We start from the raw sequence: 15,277 nt of genomic DNA, 5'->3' as shown, positions 1-15,277 counted from the left end.
TTTCAAACTCTTAGTTTTTATGCCCTTAAATTAGAGAGTTATATCACATAATATAGTTAATAAACAACATTTCCCACATGTCTGCTTTACATCAGCACAATTTTGGAAACATAATTTTTTTTTGTTAGTACGTTATAAGGGTTAAAAGTTGACCAGCAATTTCTCATTTTTGCAACAAAATTTGCAAAACCATTTTTTTACGGACCACCTCACACTTGAAGTGACTTTGAGGGGTCTATATGACAGAAAATGCCCAAAAGTGACACCATTCTAAAAACTGCACCCCTCAAGGTACTCAAAACCACATTCAAAAAGTTTATTAACCCTTCAGGTGCTTCACAGGAATTTTTTGAATGTTTAAAAAAATTGAACATTTAACTTTTTTTCACAAAATTTTTACTTCAGGTCCAATTTGTTTCATTTTACCAAGGGTAACAGGAGAAATTGGACCACAAAAGTCGTTGTACAATTTGTCCTGAGTACGCCGATACCCCATATGTGGGGGTAAACCACTGTTTGGGCACATGGCAGAGCTCGGAAGGGAAGGAGCGCTATTTGACTTTTCAATGCAAGATTTGCTGGAATTGAGATCGGAGCCCATGTCACGATTGGAGAGCCCCTGATGTGCCTAAACAGTGGAAACCCCCACAGGTGACACCATTTTGGAAAGTAGACCCCCTAAGGAACTAATCTAGATGTGTGGTGAGCACTTTGAACCTCCAAGTGCTTCACAGAAGTTTATAATGTAGAGCCGTAAAAAATTTTTTTTTATTAATTTTCACAAAAAATGATCTTTTTGCCCCAAATTTTTTATTTTCCCAAGGGTAAAAGGATAAATTGTACCCCAAAAGTTGTTGTGCAATTTGTCCTGAGTACGTCGATACTTCATATATGGGGATAAACCACTGTTTGAGCGCATGGCAGAGCTCGGAAGGGAAGGAGTGCCATTTGACCTTTCAATGCAAAATTGGCTGGAATTGAGATCGGACGCCATGTCGCATTTGGAGAGACCCTGCCTTAACAGTGGAAACCCCCCACAAGTGACCCCATTTTGGAAAGAAGACCCCCTAAGGAACTTATCTAGATGTGTGGTGAGCACTTTTAACCCCCAATTGTTTCACTAAAGTTTAGAATGTAGCATTGTGAAAATTAAAAAATCATTTTTTCTTTCCACAAAATGATGTTTTAGCCCGCAATTTTTTTTTTCCCAAGGGTAACAGGAGAAATTGGACCAAAAATGTTATTGTCCAATTTGTCCTGAGTACACTGATACCCCACATGTGGGGGGGAACCACCGTTTGAGTGCATGGCAGAGCTCGGAAGGGAAGGAGCACCATTTGAAATGCAGACTTAGATGGATTGGTCTGCAGGCGTCATGTTGCATTTGCAGAGCCCCTGATGTACCTAAACAGTAGAAACACCCCACAAGTGACCCCATATTGGAAACTAGACCCCCAAAGGAGCTTATCTAGATGTGTTGTGAGAGCTTTGAACCAACAAGTGTTTCACTACAGTTTATAACGCAGAGCCGTGAAAATAAAAAATATTTTTTTTTCCACGAAAATGATATTTTATCCCCTATGTTTTTATTTTCCCAAGGGTAACAGGACAAATTGGACCCCAAAAGTTGTTGTCCAACTTGTCCTGAGAACGCTGATACCCCATATGTTGGGGGGAACCACTGTTTGGGCACACAGGAGAACTCGGAAGGGAAGGAGCCCTGTTTTACTTTTTCAAAGCAGAATTGGCTGGAATTGAGATCGGACGCCATGTCGCGTTTGGAGAGCCCCTGATGTGCCTAAACAGTGGAAACCCCCAATTATAACTGAAACCCTAACCCCAACCCTAACCCTAACCCTAACCCTAGCCCTAGCCCTAACCCTAGCCCTAACCCTAGCCCTAACCCTAGCCCTAACCCTAGCACTAATGGGAAAATGGAAATAAATACATTTTTTTACATTTTATTATTTTTCCCTAACTAAGGGGGTGATGAAGGGGGGTTTGATTTACTTTTATAGCGTTTTTTTGGCGGATTTTTATGATTGGCAGCCGTCACACACTAAAAGACGCTTTTTATTGCAAAAAATAGTTTTTGCATCACCACATTTTGAGAGCTATAATTTATCCATATTTTGGCCCACAGAGTCATGTGAGATCTTGTTTTTTGCGGGACGAGTTGACGTTTTTATTGGTAACATTTTCGGGCAGATGACATTTTTTGATCGCTTTTTATTCCGATTTTTGGGAGGCGGAATGAACAAAAACCAGCAATTCCTGAATTTCTTTTAGGGGGGGCGTTTATACCGTTCCACGTGTGGTAAAATGGATAAAGCAGTTTTATTCTTCGGGTCAGTACGATTACAGCGATACCTCATTTATGTAATTTTTTTTATGTTTTGGCGCTTTTACACAATAAAAACTATTTTATATAAAAAAATAATTGTTTTTGCATCGCATTATTCTGAGAGCTATAACTTTTTTATTTTTCTGCTGATGATGCTGTATGGCGGCTTTTTTTTTGCGGGACAAGATGACGTTTTCAGCGGTACCATGGTTATTTATATCCGTCGTTTTGATCGCGTGTTATTCCACTTTTTGTTCGCCTGTATGATAATAAAGCGTTGTTTTTTGCCTTTTTTTTTTTTTTTTTTTTTTGCGGTGTTCACTGAAGGGGTTAATTAGTGGGATAGTTTTATAGAGCGGGTCGTTACGGACGCGGCGATACCAAATATGTGTACATTTATTGTTTTTTTTTTTTTTACATAAATAAATGGATTTATTGGGAAATGTTTTTTTTTTTTTATTTGGGGATTTTTTTAAATTTTTTTTTACACATTCTATTTTTTTTTTTTTTTTTACTTTCTAACATTGTCCCAGGGTGGGACATCACTGTATTAGATCAGATCGTTGATCTGACACTGTGCATAGCACACTGTCAGATCAACGATCTGACAGGCAGCTTAGCTGGCTTCCAGCGCCTGCTCTCAGAAGGCGCCGGCTAGCCAGGTCACTTCATGACCCGGAAGGAGTCCGGCGGCCATCTTGGATCCGGGGACTCCTTCCGGGTCACCGGAGCAATGCGATCTCATTGCGTTGCTCCGGTGGGAGAGCGCAGGGAGCCCCCGTCCCTGCGCGATCCCCCTCTATGCCGCTGTCACTACTGACAGCGGCATCAGAGGGGTTAAATGCCCGCGATCGGCGATAGCGCCGATCGTGGGCATTGCTGCGGGGTGTCATCTGTCATATACAGCTGACACCCGCACCCGATCACCGCGGCGCTCAGCGCGAGACCGCGGTGATCGGTGCGCCGTACTAGTACTGCTGCTGGCACTAATGCAGTGCCGGCAGCGCAGTACTAGTACGGCGCGTGTCGCGAAGGGGTTAATACTTTTTTATTTATTCATTTTTACTTTTGCCACTGGAGGCCGCCATTTTCATTAGTGTGGGTGTAAGTGTCTGGGCACGACACTTGCACTCCTCACTTACGGCAGCCATGGGCATAGGAGCCAACAGTCGGGCTCCGACCGCTCCTCCTGCCTCTCAGCTGTGACTTGGACACGCCCACTGAGCTGCTACGTCACAGCTGTGAGAGGAGATCGTGGCCATTTTGTTTTTTATTTTCCTCTGTCATCGCATACACAGCTCAGTGTGTGCGATCATAGCAGGAGCTGCCAGGGAGAAGCTGCTGCTGGGAGCGAGGTTCAGGGTGAGTATCTGCAGCCAGGAGCTGTGATTGCAGCCTGTACTTAGTATTACAGCACAGGCTGCAATCACTGCTCACTGCCGTTCAGAGCAGAGCAGGGAGAGCGGCACACTGCTCTGCCCTGAACATGAGTCAGCACTTCCTGGGAGAGGACTGAAGGTAAGTACAGAGTTTTTATTTTTTTATGCATCTACCACTGCTACCTGTCCCTATATACCACTGCTACTAGCCCCTATATACCACTGCTACCTGTCCCTATATACCACTGCTACTAGCCCCTATATACCACTGCTACTAGCCCCTATATACCACTGCTACTAGCCCCTATATACCACTGCTACTAGCCCCTATATACCACTGCTACCTGTCCCTATATACCACTGCTACTAGCCCTTATATACCACTGCTACCTGTCCCTATATACCACTGCTACTAGCCCCTATATACCACTGCTACCAGCCCCTATATACCACTGCTACTAGCCCCTATATACCACTGCTACTAGCCCCTATATACCACTGCTACCTGTCCCTATATACCACTGCTACTAGCCCCTATATACCACGGCTACCTGTCCCTATATACCACTGCTACCTGCCCCTATATACCACTGCTACTAGCCCCTATATACCACTGCTACCTGTCCCTATATACCACTGCTACCTGCCCCTATATACCACTGCTACTAGCCCCTATATACCACTGCTACTAGCCCCTATATACCACTGCTACTAGCCCCTATATACCACTGCTACCAGCCCTTATATACCACTGCTACCTGTCCCTATATACCACTGCTACTAGCCCCTATATACCACTGCTATCTGTCCCTATATACCACTGCTACTAGCCCCTATATACCACTGCTACTAGCCCCTATATACCACTGCTACCAGCCCTTATATACCACTGCTACCTGTCTCTATATACCACTGCTACCAGCCCTTATATACCACTGCTACTAGCCCCTATATACCACTGCTACCAGCCCTTATATACCACTGCTACCTGCCCCTATATACCACTGCTACCAGCCCTTATATACCACTGCTACTAGCCCCTATATACCACTGCTACCAGCCCTTATATACCACTGCTACCAGCCCCTATATACCACTGCTACCAGCCCCTATATACCACTGCTACCAGCCCCTATATACCACTGTTACCAGCCCCTATATACCACTGCTACCAGCCACTATATACCACTGCTACTAGCCCCTATATACCACTGCTACCAGCCACTATATACCACTGCTACCAGCCACTATATACCACTGCTACCTGCCCCTATATACCACTGCTACCTGCCCCTGTATACCACTGCTACCTGCCCCTGTATACCACTGCTACCTGCCCCTGTATACCACTGCTACCTGCCTCTGTATACCACCGCTACTTGCCTCTGTATACCACCGCTACCTGCCTCTGTATACCACCTACCACTGCTGCCTGCCTCTATATACCATCTACCACTGCTGCCTGTCTCTATATACCATCTACCACTGCTGCCTGCCTCTATATACCATCTACGACTGCTGCCTGCCTCTATATACCATCTACGACTGCTGCCTGCCTCTATATACCACCTACCACTGCTGCCTGCCTCTATATACCATCTACCACTGCTGCCTGCCTCTATATACCATCTACCACTGCTGCCTGCCTCTATATACCATCTACCACTGCTACCTCTGTCCTGTGTAGCTAATCTAGTCTTGTGTAGCTAATCCTGTCCTGTGTACAGTATCACACAAGATAGGATTAGATACACGGCGCAGCACAGTATCACATAGGACAGGATTAGATACACGGCTCAGCAGTCAGTATCTAATCCTCCCCTATGCACTCCTCTCCCCCCCTGCGTGTCTTTCCCCATTGTGGTTTATTATTTTTGTTGAGGGAGTCGAGGATTATGCGTTCGGTATGGTATAAAAAAGATTAATAAAGGACTTTATTCTGGCCGAGTCTTTATTTACAATACATGTGAGATCTATGTGGCGGCATTATGGGTGATCTATATGGCGGTATTATGTGAGAAGCATATGGTGGTATGTGAGAACACTGGCGGTATTATGTGTGATCTATATGGTATGTGAGAACACTGGCGGTATTATGTGTGATCTATATGGCGGTATGTGAGAACACTGGCGGTATTATGTGTGATCTATATGGTGGTATTATGTGAGAACTGTATGACAGTATTGTGTGATCTATTTGATAGTATTGTGTGTGATCTGTATGGCGGTATTATGCAAGAACACTATGGCAGTATTATCTTCAGAAAGCGGACCCATTCTATGGTGGTTCTGGCTGAGCACCTGCACGCGGGTCTGGGGTAATAGAGGGTAAAGCATGACCTCCAGTTAGGTGCAGTCAGGGCTGGTGAGGCAGCTGAAGAGAGGGGTCTCATTTTTATCGTTACTATATGGCTACATTTCCTTCCCAGCATCACCCCAGACTGCACCTGTCGCCTCGCTTTCACACATCGCCAGGACAGGATGGAGAAGACAGGATCTGAGGAGGGGAATGGGGTCTGCATGCAAAGTCTGGATCAGAACAGGCCATCAATCCGCAGAAATGTTTCCTGGATTTCTGTGGAGCAGACGGTCCATCCATGTGTATAAAAGACAGCGCTCTATGTACAATCCCTGGCTGCTCCGCGCACCAAACAGGGGGCCCCTATAGACCAGCACACTGCTCTCCTGAAATACTCTGTGCTGCTGTCACCCTGCTCCCTCCACCACATATCTCCCAGAATCCTTTTGCTGCCTGCCATCCTTGGTGACCGTCTACTTGTCAGTATAAGGCTGCCTTCACACTATCATTTTTTGGTCAGTATTTTACCTCAGTATTTGTAGCCAAAACCAGGAGTGGGTGATAAATGCAGAAGTGGTGCATATGTTTCTATTATACTTTTCCTCTATTTGTTCCACTCCTGGTTTTGGCTACAAATACTGATGTAAAATACTGACCAAATACTGATAGTGTGACGGCAGCCATACTCTGCAGTCACCAACAAAATGGCTGCTCACTGGGTTCCTGAATATCATCCTCTCTAATCCCTTAGCAAACGCCCATAAGGGGAGGAGAGGAGACATCACACAGGTCAGCAGACTCCGCCCATAATTACTGTGTTAGGACTGGCGGAACGCACCAAGACAGATGATAAAGGTGCGTTCGCAGTCCGGGGTCCACCGTGCAGGTGGAGACCTGCTGCTAGTAATTGGCAGACAATATGGCGGTACACTAAAGTATACACGCGTGGGTTAAACCTCACCCAGCGTGAAGAAAGCGATCCTGTTAACTCACAGGACCGCAGTACCGCACTAGAGCGCGAGCAAGTGGTCAGCGGACTTAACCCCAGAAGGGATTGAAGCCCGATTAGACCCTTGCTGGCGTAACACCGCAACTGGGTGTGTAGAGAACCTTAGGACAAATATGTGCACAAGAGTGCGAGCGATGCCGCACTAACGGACGCCACTAACCACCCAGACTCGGGTATGGAAAGCGCAAGGCAAGCGCACGGCGCCGTACAGGCAGGCACAGCTATAGGACGCTGAGATGTGTGTATCGTGTAGATGGCAAGTCGGGCGCTAGATAGCTACCGTCATCCGCGAACAGTCAACAACACTAGGGAGGGATATTTAGGAGCTTTCATCCTTCAACATACATCCATCTACACACACACATAATAACAGGACAATACTAGCGCATGGCCGTGCGGTCATGCGCAGTTTATATAGGAGCAGCACAGGAAGTGGCCACAGCACTTTTGCCCTTCTAGGACCTGCCAAGAGGACCAATGGAATGTGCTGCAGAGCCTGAGCACATGACCCTCGATCTCCAACGGGAGACCTTACGCTGGGCATGCTCAGTACATGCAGACAAGGACTTAGTACCAGAGAAGTCCGCTCGCTGCTGACCAGTACTGACTTTAATGGCAGAGACTGGAGAAGCAGCACTAACTCTCTGAACAGAGTGAGAATGAGCAAGACGCTGGGACCGACGTCCTTGCTGAGCAGGCTCCACTGCGGCTGGACAAGAATGGGAGACCGCAGCGGAAGTGGCTCGAGATTCCCCCAGTGCAGAAGCGGGAACTCGACCCCTAACATTACCCCCCCTCCTAGGGCCCCCCCCCTCCTAGGGCCCCCCCCTCCTTGGGCCTCGCTACGTTCAAAGGCAGCAATGAGCTGCGGAGCCCGAATGTGCTCCACAGGCTCCCAGGTTCTATCCTCTGGACCATGACCCTTCCAATCCACTAAATAAAATTTTTTGCCACGTACCACCTTGCTTCCCACAATAGCATTCACCTCAAATTCATCCGTGGATGAACCCGATGTCCCAGCAGATGACTCAGAAAACCGAGACAAACGAACGGGCTTTAAGAGGGAAACGTGAAAGGTATCGGTGATACCAAGGCGTGGAGGAATGGCCAAACGGTAAACCACAGGGTTGACCTGTTCCAGAACTTTAAACGGGCCAATGTAGCGAGGAGCAAACTTAGTGGACTCAACTCGCAGCCTGATGTTACGGGCGGAGAGCCACACTAAGTCGCCGGGAGCAAAGACCGGAGCGGGGCGCCGGTGTGTATCAGCCGAAACCCTCATTCTCTCCTTGGAGGCCCGGATAGCATCCTGTGTGCGGTCCCAGATGTCACGTGCCTCCACCGCCCAGTCTGCCACCCTAGAATCGGTGGAGGACACGGGCATGGGCACAGGGACACGCGGATGCTGGCCGTAATTAAGGAGAAAAGGAGTTTGACCAGTGGAATCGGCTACGGCGTTGTTCAGGGCAAATTCCGCCCAAGGTAGCAAAGATGCCCAGTCATCCTGCCTAGCAGAGACGAAATGTCGCAAATATGTCACCAGAGTCTGGTTGGTTCTCTCCACCAACCCATTCGTCTCGGGATGGTAAGCAGAGGAGAGGTTTAACTCTATGCTGAGTAAACGGCAGAGCTCTCTCCAAAACCGAGATGCGAACTGGGGACCCCGATCGCTGACAATTTTATCAGGCATACCATGCAAACGGAAAACGTGTTTAACGAACAACACCGCCAAGGCCCGTGCTGAGGGTAACCGAGGAAGCGGCACCAAATGCACCATCTTAGAGAAATGGTCAGTGACAACCCAAATAATGGAGCAGCCACGCGACTTGGGTAGACCCACCACAAAGTCCATCCCGACCATCTCCCAGGGCCTGTCTGCCACCGGTAGAGGGTAAAGCAACCCAGCAGGCCGTTGCCGAGGAGACCGATTCTGGGCGCAAGAAACGCACGCCTGAATGTAGTCCCTGACATCTCGGGCCATATGCGGCCACCAGTATGTTCTCGCCAAAAGCTCTGATGTCCTCTTGGTCCCAAAATGCCCCCCCACTCTGGAGGAGTGAGCCCAAGAGAGAACCTCCGGTCGCAAGTTAGCTGGCACGAAAGTCTTGCCCGGGGGCACAGACTCTAGCGAAACCGGAGCTACAGTTCTCAGGCTCTCAGAAGGGACAATAAGCCGAGGCTCCTCCTCCTCCTCCTCAGATGACACTACGGAGCGGGAGAGAGCGTCGGCACGAACGTTCTTCTCCCCGGAGAGAAAATGGAGAGTAAAATGGAACCGGGAGAAGAACAGGGACCATCTAGCCTGGCGAGAATTCAGCCGCTGGGCCGTCTGTATATACACCAAGTTCTTGTGGTCAGTGAAGACTTGGAAGGGAAAGCGAGCTCCCTCCAAGAGGTGTCTCCACTCTGAAAAAGCCAACTTCATGGCTAGCAACTCCCTGTCCCCGATGGAATAATTCCTCTCCGCTGGTGTGAAGGTCTTGGAGAAGAAGAAGCAAGGATGCTTCCGACCTTGAGCATCCTTTTGGAAAAGGACTGCTCCAGCACCAACGGATGAGGCATCCACCTCCAAGATGAATGGTTTATCTACATCGGGGCGATGTAGGATGGGAGCGCTAGCGAAGTGTGACTTAATCGAGAGAAAGGCCTTGGAGACCTCCTCTGACCACAACTTGGGATTTGCTCCCTTCTTGGTGAGGGCGACCAAGGGAGCTACCAAAGTTGAGAAGTGTGGAATGAACTGGCGATAATAATTAATGAACCCCATAAAGCGCTGCACCGCTTTAAGAGAATGGGGTTCCTGCCAGTCCATTACAGCCTGTAGCTTGGCAGGATCCATAGCCAAACCCTGGGCAGAAATGATATAACCAAGGAAAGGCAAGGACTCCTGCTCAAACACACACTTCTCCAACTTAGCGTAGAGGGAGTTTGCCCGTAAGAGGTCGAAGACTTTGCGAACATCTCTCCGATGGGAGTCTATATCTGGAGAGTAGATGAGAATGTCATCCAGATAGACTACGACCGAGGTGGTGAGCATATCCCGAAAGATGTCGTTCACAAAGTCTTGGAAAACGGCTGGGGCATTACAGAGCCCAAAGGGCATCACTAGATATTCATAGTGCCCATCCCTGGTGTTAAAAGCCGTCTTCCATTCATCCCCCTCACGGATGCGAATCAGGTTGTAAGCACCCCGCAGATCTAACTTTGTAAATACCTTTGCTCCCCGTAGCCTATCAAAGAGCTCAGATATCAGGGGTAATGGGTACTTGTTCTTAACGGTAATGGCGTTAAGACCCCTGTAGTCTATGCATGGACGTAAGTCTCCAGTCTTCTTCTGTACGAAGAAGAACCCAGCCCCTGCCGGTGACACTGACTTCCTAATGAATCCTCTTGCCAGATTCTCCTGAATATACTGGGACATTGCCTCCGTCTCCGGGAGAGATAACGGGTAGACTCGACCCCGGGGAGGCTCAGCACCAGGCAAGAGGTCAATAGGACAGTCATAGGGGCGGTGAGGCGGAAGGGTCTCCGCAGCTCTTTTGGAGAACACGTCTGCATGGGACCAATAGTGCTTGGGGAGAGAGGAAAGATCTGCGGGTACCTGTGTAGTAGCAACCTGAACGCACTCCCTCTGACATCTACCCTCACAGGATTTACTCCATCCCAAAATTCTCCCAGAGGTCCACTCAATATGAGGAGAATGGTAGCGAAGCCATGGCATCCCCAACAGGACCTCATCAATTCCCTCAGGAATGACTAATAGGGAGATTATCTCCTGATGTGATGGAGACACAGATAGGGTGAAAGGAATGGTTTGGTGGGTAATCTGTGAAGGTAGTGTTGACCCATTTACCACTCGAACGGTCAGTGGCTGGGCGAGCATCACCAAGGGTATTGCGTGACGCTGGGCAAAGGCGGAGGACATAAAGTTACCCTCTGCCCCAGAATCCAAGCATAGCTCGACCGTGAGAGTGGATGGGCCTATGGTAATTGTCCCCTTGAAGGACAACTTTGAGGCAAACGTCGCCGTGTCTAGTGTACCTCCTCCAACTGCCACTAGACGCTGACGTTTCCCCGACCGCTGAGGACTCTTGGAGGCAAGACGTCCTGACTGCTGGCAAACATGACGAACCTTATGTGCACGAGCGGACTGAGACTTGGATCCCGCTCGTGTCACCTCCAAGGTCTCATGTGACTCAGATGCCTGGACTGGAGATTTCAAAGGTTTGGCGAAGGTAGGAGCCAGCCGAAACCTCTGCCTACACTGGGCTCGTTCCAACCTCCGCTCGTTAAAACGGAGGTCTATACGAGTAGAAATAGATATTAACTCCTCCAGTGTGGCAGGAATCTCCCTAGTGGCCAGAGCGTCCTTAACATGGTCAGCCAGGCCCCTCCAGAATATGGGGATAAGGGCTTTATCCGACCACTCCAGCTCGGAAGCTAAAGTACAGAATCGGACGGAAAAATGGCTGACCAAGGACTCACCCTGAGTTAATGCCAGTAGTTGGAGCGCTGTATCATGGGTGAGTTGAGGTCCTAGAAAGACCTTTTTCAGCGTGCCCAGAAACAACGGAGCACTCTGCACCACATGATCATCACGCTCCCACAGCGGCGTAGCCCACTCCAACGCCATGCCCGACAACAGCGAGACAATAAATCCCACCTTAGCCCGCTCTGTAGGAAAACGTGCAGCCAGGAGCTCGAGATGGATAGAGCACTGGCTCACGAATCCACGACAATGTTTGCTCTCTCCAGCAAACTTGTCAGGTAGTGGGAGACGGGATAAAGTCGGAGCAGGGGTGGCAGTGGACAAACTGGCTACGGCTACACTTGCAGCCTGCACAGCTACAGCAGTGACATCCACAGCTGAGGTTGTACGCTCAAGAGCCGCCAACCTTCCCTCCAGCTGCTGGATGTACCGCTGTAAACGCTGGTCGTCCGCCATTTTACTAGCCAGACCCTGGCGCTAGTATTCTGTTAGGACTGGCGGAACGCACCAAGACAGATGATAAAGGTGCGTTCGCAGTCCAGGGTCCACCGTGCAGGTGGAGACCTGCTGCTAGTAATTGGCAGACAATATGGCGGTACACTAAAGTATACACGCGTGGGTTAAACCTCACCCAGCGTGAAGAAAGCGATCCTGTTAACTCACAGGACCGCAGTACCGCACTAGAGCGCGAGCAAGTGGTCAGCGGACTTAACCCCAGAAGGGATTGAAGCCCGATTAGACCCTTGCTGGCGTAACACCGCAACTGGGTGTGTAGAGAACCTTAGGACAAATATGTGCACAAGAGTGCGAGCGATGCCGCACTAACGGACGCCACTAACCACCCAGACTCGGGTATGGAAAGCGCAAGGCAAGCGCACGGCGCCGTACAGGCAGGCACAGCTATAGGACGCTGAGATGTGTGTATCGTGTAGATGGCAAGTCGGGCGCTAGATAGCTACCGTCATCCGCGAACAGTCAACAACACTAGGGAGGGATATTTAGGAGCTTTCATCCTTCAACATACATCCATCTACACACACACATAATAACAAGACAATACTAGCGCATGGCCGTGCGGTCATGCGCAGTTTATATAGGAGCAGCACAGGAAGTGGCCACAGCACTTTTGCCCTTCTAGGACCTGCCAAGAGGACCAATGGAATGTGCTGCAGAGCCTGAGCACATGACCCTCGATCTCCAACGGGAGACCTTACGCTGGGCATGCTCAGTACATGCAGACAAGGACTTAGTACCAGAGAAGTCCGCTCGCTGCTGACCAGTACTGACTTTAATGGCAGAGACTGGAGAAGCAGCACTAACTCTCTGAACAGAGTGAGAATGAGCAAGACGCTGGGACCGACGTCCTTGCTGAGCAGGCTCCACTGCGGCTGGACAAGAATGGGAGACCGCAGCGGAAGTGGCTCGAGATTCCCCCAGTGCAGAAGCGGGAACTCGACCCCTAACATACTGCAGTGCTGTAATGTGAGCTAGTTGTACACTAGGTTTTTCTGAAATTTCAGCAGCTGCTCCCCCTAGTGTTGAAAAGTGGAAATTCCAAAACTTTTCAAATTATTTTTCATATTTTACTAAATTATAAACAAATGATAATATTTTTTAAGAAAATGTAATCATTAATTCTTTACATTTTTACAATTTCTGAAAAAAAATTTTTTTGATGGCACCTTCCCTTTAAGATCACATTATTCCAGCTGTCATGTACACACTTCTCAGGACGTGATGTGTGGCTAAAAGGGTTAATTTATCTCTTCTCACTCAATCTTGTGCTCGAAGCTGCCACCAGTCATCTAAAACATGGGGTTCTGAGTCCCTGAGATATACAACACCTGGCAAAAATTATGTAATTGCCGGCCTTGGAGGATGCTCATTCAGTTGTTTATTTTCGTAGAAAAAAAGCAGATCACAGACATGGCACAAAACTAAAGTCATTTCAAATGGCAACTTTCTAGTTTTAAGAAACAGTAAAAGAAATCAAGAACAAAAAATGTGATAGTCAGTAATAGTTACTTTTTTTTTAACCAAGCATAGGGTTAAAAATATGGAGTCACTCAATTATGAGGGAAAAAATTATGGAATCATGAAAAACAAACAAACAAAAAAACAATCCAACACATCACTAGTATTTTGTTGCACCACCTCTGGCTTTTTTAACAGCTTGTAGTCTCTGAGGCATGGAATTAATGGATGTCAAACAGTACTCTTCATCAATCTGGCTCCAACTTTCTCTGATTGCTGTTGCCAGATCAGCTTTGCAGGTTGGAGCCTTGTCATGGACCATTTTCTTCAACTTCCACCAAAGATTTTCAATTGGATTGAGATCCAGACTGTTTGCTGGCCATGACATTGGCCTTATGTGTCTTTTTTCAGGGAATGTTTTCACAGTTTTTCTCTATGGCAGGATGCATTATCATCTTGAAAAATGATTTCATCATCCCCAAACATCCTTTCAATTGATGGGATAAAAATAGTGTCCAAAATATCAACATAAACATTTATTGAAGAATTAATGACAGCCATCTTCCCAGTGCCTTTACCTGACATGCAGCCCCATATCATCAATGACTGTAGAAATTTGCATGTTCTCTTCAGGCAGTCATCTTTATAAATCTCACTGGAACGGCACCAAACAAAAGTTCCAGCATCATCATCTTGCCCAATGCAGATTTGCGATTCATCACTGAATATGACTTTCATCCAGTCATCCACAGTCCACGATTGCTTTTCCTTAGCCCATTGTAACCTTGTTTTTTCTGTTTGTGTTAATGATGGCTTTCGTTTAGCCTTTCTGTATGTAAATCCCATTTCCTTTAGGCGGTTTCTTACAGTTCAGTCACAGACGTTGACTCCAGTTTCCACCCATTTGTTCCTCATTTGTTTTGTTGTGCATTTCCTGTTTTGGAGACATATTGCTTTAAGTTTCCGGTCTTGACGCTTTGATGTCTTCCTTGGTCTACCAGTATGTTTGTCTTTAACAACCTTCCCATGTTGTTTGTATTTGGTTCAGATTTTAGACACAGCTGTGAACAACAAACATCTTTTCCAACATTGCGTGATGATTTACCCTCTTTTAAGAGTTTTATAATCCTCTCCTTTGTTTCAATTGACATCTCTCTTGTTGGAGCCTTAATTCATGTCAGTCCACTTGGTGCAACAGTTCTCCAAGTTGTGATCACTCCTTTTTAAATGCAGACTAACGATCAGATCTAATTTGATGCAGGTGTTAGTTTTGGGAATGAAAATTTACAGGGTGATTCCATAATTTTTCCCTCATAATTGAGTGACTCCATAATTTTTTCCCTATGCTTGGTTAAAAAAAGTAACCATTACTGACTACCACATTTTTTGTTCTTGATTTCTTTTAGTGTTTCTTAAAGCCAGAAAGTTGCCATTTGAAATGACTTTAGTTTTGTGCCATGTCTGTGATCTGCTTTATTTCTACAAAATTAAACAACTGAATGAACATCCTCCAAGGCCGGTGATTCCATAATTTTTGCCAGAGGTTGTATTAGAATAACACTGGATAGCATCATTTATCAGATTCAGACAAGAAAACCACATTGGCCATCATCAATTAACAGAATGAAACAAGAATGAAAAAAATTCCTCTAAATGTTTTGAAGTTTTGGATTAAGACATATAAATACTTCATTCTGTGTCAGACGATGATCTCTGCATTTTATGCTGGTTTTCTCAGATACATGAAAGAGGCTCAGAACTGCCTTAAATTAGGGCTCAATTT

The sequence above is a fragment of the Ranitomeya imitator genome, chromosome 6 (assembly GCF_032444005.1).
Source record: "Ranitomeya imitator isolate aRanImi1 chromosome 6, aRanImi1.pri, whole genome shotgun sequence".
Classification (NCBI taxonomy): Eukaryota; Metazoa; Chordata; class Amphibia; order Anura; family Dendrobatidae; genus Ranitomeya; species Ranitomeya imitator.
Note: the sequence above shows the minus strand (reverse complement) of the source record.